We start from the raw sequence: 5,329 nt of genomic DNA on the forward strand, positions 1-5,329 counted from the left end.
TGTTCAAAGAAATAGAATTATTGTTAAATTAGAGTGGTATGAAAATTATACCAGTCAACCTTCATTTCATCCACTAGTTCGACACAAATAAAAATGCTAGAACTCTTGAAGAAGACAACAAATATACACTAAAGACTACAGACGCTCAATACTGGACTTTAAAGAGTCAAGAATCCTAAAATATAAATAATGGTACAATAGAAGATCTTGGAGTCCACATACTCTGGCTGAATATCATAAATAAAATTTGAGATTATTTTCCTAACGTATTTTGGAGCAAGTGCTACTTTTTTATAATAGAAGTATGGTGGTACAATAGCCTATCTAAGCAAAAGATCTGTTCACTGTGCATGGTCCATTTTGGCAATCCAAAACAAACAAAAAGCCGATGGCTCAAGGTCAGTGAACAAATCTTTGTCTGAACAGGCTATTAGGCCACCGTACTTCTATTATGAAAATGTGGTTTCGAAAGATGTTTGGAAAACTATTTCAAGATTCTTTTATGATATTTAGCTAGAATTTGGGGACTCGAAGTTCTTCTCTTCTACTATTATTTTAGGATTCTTGGCACTATGTAACGTTTGTAGTCTTTATTGTATCTTTTGTTGTCTTGTTCCAGAATTCTAGCATTTTTATTTTTATCAAACTAGTGAATGATATGAAGCTTGACTAGTGTATGCAAACTACCCAAAAATTTTAGCAAGGACTAAATTCTATTTCTTTGACCTACATTACCTCATTTTATTGCAAGGAATAAATATTATAAACATATTTATTTTATGTTTTCCCATACCTCATATTGCAAGTTCTTTATATAATACGAATCACATGTAACAAGCAAGCTACCCGTGAAATTGTAGCAAAATCTCTCCATTGTCCCTAACACATTCTAAAAAATGCAATTATCTCTATATCTAAAGCATAAAACAAAGCATGAAGGGAGGATGAAGTAACTAACTTTTACAACAGTTTGGATGAGTGAAATCCCCATGAAATCGAGGGAAAAAAATTGGGCAGTGTCTCCCTATGCTTGCTTGGTCACCACGGAGAAGGAGCCCAAGCTCTCGGTCTGAGTGGCTCGGGCTCGGGGAGGAAAAAACTGACTTTTATAAGTGGGACTAAAGAGCTCCATTTTGTCCCCGTTGGAATTACCAGCCAGGACTAAATGGATGGCTTTTAGCACTAGTTGGTATTACAAACCGGGACTAAATGCTCCACCAGATTCTCTCATCTTTACTAGCTGTTACAACTGGGACTAAAGCTCCCGACGTCAGTGGCCGTTTGAAGAAGGACTAAAGCTTCTTTAATCCTGGGTCAAAAAATATCAAGACATATTACATAGCACCACACAAACCAACAGCATAGTTGGGTCCAAAAAATGTCAAGACATATTACATAGCACCACACAAACCAACAGCATAGTTGTAGGCTTGTAGCACTCACCCGTGCTGCGGAGCCTCTCACCTACGCCAATCCATCTGCCAGATCGTATAGTTAATTGTGTCAATGTTGGGCCATGGGAATGAGATGCATTCACACGGAAGGCCATGGAACAAGAATGACACTTGGGAATAGGCACACAAAAAGCAGCCAGCAGTATCATCATGTAGAGATGCTCTTGGGATAAGTTCGTGCATCAAGCACAAGGTTTGCTTACCAAAGTTAAGTCCTCTCTCACAAAAGGCCACAGCTGGAGATACTGTGTACATTGTCAGTTTCTCACCATCGAAACGGGGTGGGAAATATCAGTAAGCTCAAAATCTAGGTGGAGCAGAATCACTGGCTTGATACGAAAAGGAAGCATTGCAAGTCCCCGGAGTAGCAAAGAAGTGATGCAGAACCGTGGGGAGAGAAAACCTCAGGAGATTATGCTTTTCTGTACTTGAGATGAGCTCAGATCGGATCTTGTACAAGCACTATATAAGCAGTGCCGTCATAGATGTATACTTAATACAGTCACTTTCATCTCCTGACTAAGGTATACGCTTGTACAAGCACTCACGAGTGTGCAGTTTCATCACAAGAATAGAGGGACACAAGGACACATGGCATTGTAATCTCACCTATCAGTACTTTCCATATCAATGAATTTTATTAGACAGATGCAGGAAGGTCGGTATTTAAAAATTCACTACTACAGCACTATTTTCGCAAAAAAAAATGAACTAATAGGTTGGTGCGCAGTCCTAGATCTAGTATAGTTAACACGGTCATATCCATCTCCTGACTACCGATCGACTGTATAAGTAGCACAGTCTAAGGCATACACTTGTACAAGCACGCGGGAGTATGCAGCTGTGTCGTCGATCTCACAAACACAGAGAGGGACAAGAGTACATGCATTGTGTAATATCTTCGATTACATTACCTGTATGATAGGATTGTGATGCATCTGGAAAAAAAGTGCAGCTTGTATGCCAATTCCTGCATGGCTGGGAGAGTGATAACAATCTAACAGAACGAATCCACAAAATAGGAGCAGCCTGCTGAGTTCTTAAAAAAAGCCACTATGGGTTGGGGTGGAGATTTCAATTTTAAAGCGGTGGCTTCTAGTAAAGCAAGTGGCTCATTCTTGAAAATAATGATCCATTTTGCACAAGCAATGTTGTTCTTAACTTGTCTAGAATACACTGGAGAGGGACAATGATTTTCTTTCCCTTCGATGGTGAAGAAATTTGGAATGCAGTTGTCGATTTTCGAAGGGCTAGCTATTCAGTTCTACTCTGCGCCAAGTATGGCGACTCCCTGCCATTTACCTTGCATTAATCAACTGAAAAATTAAGTTCTATATTACTGAAATCCGTTTATTCAGTTGCCTCACATTTAATAAACTATTATAGATCCCGGTTCGTTCACGTACGGATGCATTTCATCACCATGGAGTTCACGGATGTATTTCCATGGGTGTGGCAAATTTTAGCCAAAAATTAAAAAACAAGAAGAAAACTGATTTCGCAAAATCTCCTGGACCCTACTAGCTCCCATGGGGAATGATGCTGTGGTAACCTAATCATAGAGGTGTTACACTATATATTCTTATTAACTTTGCACATTTAAAATCCTTCCTAGAAAACGTGTATAAAGTACACAAGGACAAAGTTGATGTACTCTGAGGTACTTATAGAACAAATGCTCGAGCCACCCTACCTATCACGCCGTCCATATAACAAGCATTTGCCTGTGCCCAGTCATATCATTATCATCTGCTTCTGCATTCGTCCCTGTGTTGGAAAATCCGTAGCCAACAATAATGTTTAGGAATGTCATATCAGGAGCAAATAATCACGTAGAGTAATTGGAATGTGATGAACTGGGAAAGGAAAGAGAACGTTTGTAGCCTGCTATGCAGCAGCCACGCATCATGCAAGGAAAAAAAATTCAGTAGGAACCGTCCCCATAGTTCCTTCCGTGCGGACCTGCATCGGATAGCCGAGCGTGGGCATCCCCGCGATCAGACGCTCGTGAAGGACTCGGCTAAAGCGCTTGGACGGACACGGCTTGCTCGGCTCCAGGCAAAGGCGATGGTTCCTCTTCCTTGCGGCTAGGCTCCCAGTGCGGATGAGAGCGTTCACAATTTTGCCCCGGTGTGGTGATGTGGATGTTATTCTCTTTGATGGTCTAATCGGGCTACTGCAACTCCTCCGCCTCCCTCATCTGCCTGCGCCACCGCCGCCTCCACCGGCACTCCCTCTGCGCGTGGGGTACTTGACCACGGCGTCCAGCAGCTCCAAGTTCGCCTTGGCCGAGGCGTCTCCGGCATTGTTGTTGCTGCCCCCGGCTCCAGTGGCTCCGGCGGTGCACGAGTAGAGGCAGTCCGGCTCGTCGAAGTAGGGGCATGTCTTGGCGTGCGCCGGGCGCTTCTTGCCGCTCTCCTTGGCCTTGCGGAAGTACTTGTTGATGTTCTCCCACATCTCCTTGCACCGCTTGGCGCTCCGGCCGTAGCCCGCCGCCGCCATGCGCGAGGTCACCTCCTCCCACAGCGGGCCCTTGAGCCCCGGCTCCTGGAACCGCCCCTCCAGCCCCGTCCGCACCCGGATCAGCGCCTCCACCTCGTGCTTCGGCCACCGCGACGTGCTCATCAGATGCAGCGTGTCGCCACCGCCGCCGCCGCCCTCATAGGGCACCAGCTCCTTGCCGGCCGCCACGTCCTGGCTCATGCTCGTGTCGTCCCTGGACGCCGGCGAGAGGGCGATGGTCTTGCCGGAGATCTTCTCGAGGTAGTTGATGATGGCGGCCTCGCGCGCGGCGGTGCTGTCGCGGTGGCCTCGCGGGCGAACTTGTCGGCCTCCTGCCGGCGCCGGAGCAAAATTGTGGACGCTCCCATCCGCACTGGGAGCCGAGCCACAAGGAAGAGGAACCATCGCGTTTGCCTGGAGCCGAGCAAGCCGTGTCCGTCCAAGCGCTTTAGCCGAGTCCTTCACGAGCGTCTGACCGCGGGGATGCCCACACGTTGGCTATCCGATGCAGGTCCGCACAGAAGGAACTATGGGACGGTTCCCACTGAATTTTCTCCTTGATGCAACGGGCGTTAGCCTCCTGGAGTGTATGGCGAGGATCACCAAATACACGCTCGAGCGATGTCACCCTCCAAGACGGGAGGCACTTCCTCGTCCTCAGCTTGACGGAAGATGATATCCGGAAGGGATGTATTGTGTTTTGTAATTGTGAGTTGGATTTGAATCTCACGCCGATTCAAAGTACAAAATCAGATTAGGAAAAACAAGGCACAAAAATATCATATATAGTAAGACTATAGTCTGTTTTTTATGTCAACGACTTCCTATCGTCTGCAGTAACCCCACTTGTACATTTTTCACTTAGTAAGACAAAAATGCCATGAAGCCTCCGAATCTGCTACTTTACTTCCTGCATTTGAGTATTATGAATGATCTCTAGAACTTAGTTAATAAGTTGGTGCAGTCAGAGATTAACATGGTCACATGCATCTCCTGACTACCGATCAACTATACAAGTACCATAGGCGAAGGCATGCACTTGTACAAGCACGCGGGAGTATGCAGCTGTGTCGTCGATCTCACAAAAACAGAGAGATTCAAAGGTACATGGCATTTGTAATATCATCGATCTACCTGTGCAAAAGGATTGTGATGCATCTGGAAAGAAAAGTGCAGCTGATGTTTCTTCTGGAGTTCGGATGTGCAACAACACGATCATCCATGCAGGAAAAGAGGGAAAAAGCTATGCCTATTCCTCCATGGCCGGGAGAATGATAACGGTCTATCAGTACGAATCCACAAAATATCAGCAGAGCCTGCTGAGCTAGTTCCTCTGAGTTGTGGTGGAGACTTCAATTTTAAAGCGGTGTCTT

General features: G+C 45.4%; 1 pseudogene; it reads right to left on the minus strand.

The window, feature by feature from the left end:
- Positions 1-3,622: 3,622 nt before the first annotated feature.
- Positions 3,623-4,504, minus strand: LOC117844032 (trihelix transcription factor GT-2-like; annotated as a pseudogene).
- Between the last annotated feature and the right edge of the window lie 825 nt (positions 4,505-5,329).

The sequence above is a fragment of the Setaria viridis genome, chromosome 2 (assembly GCF_005286985.2).
Source record: "Setaria viridis chromosome 2, Setaria_viridis_v4.0, whole genome shotgun sequence".
NCBI classification, from domain to species: domain Eukaryota; kingdom Viridiplantae; phylum Streptophyta; class Magnoliopsida; order Poales; family Poaceae; genus Setaria; species Setaria viridis.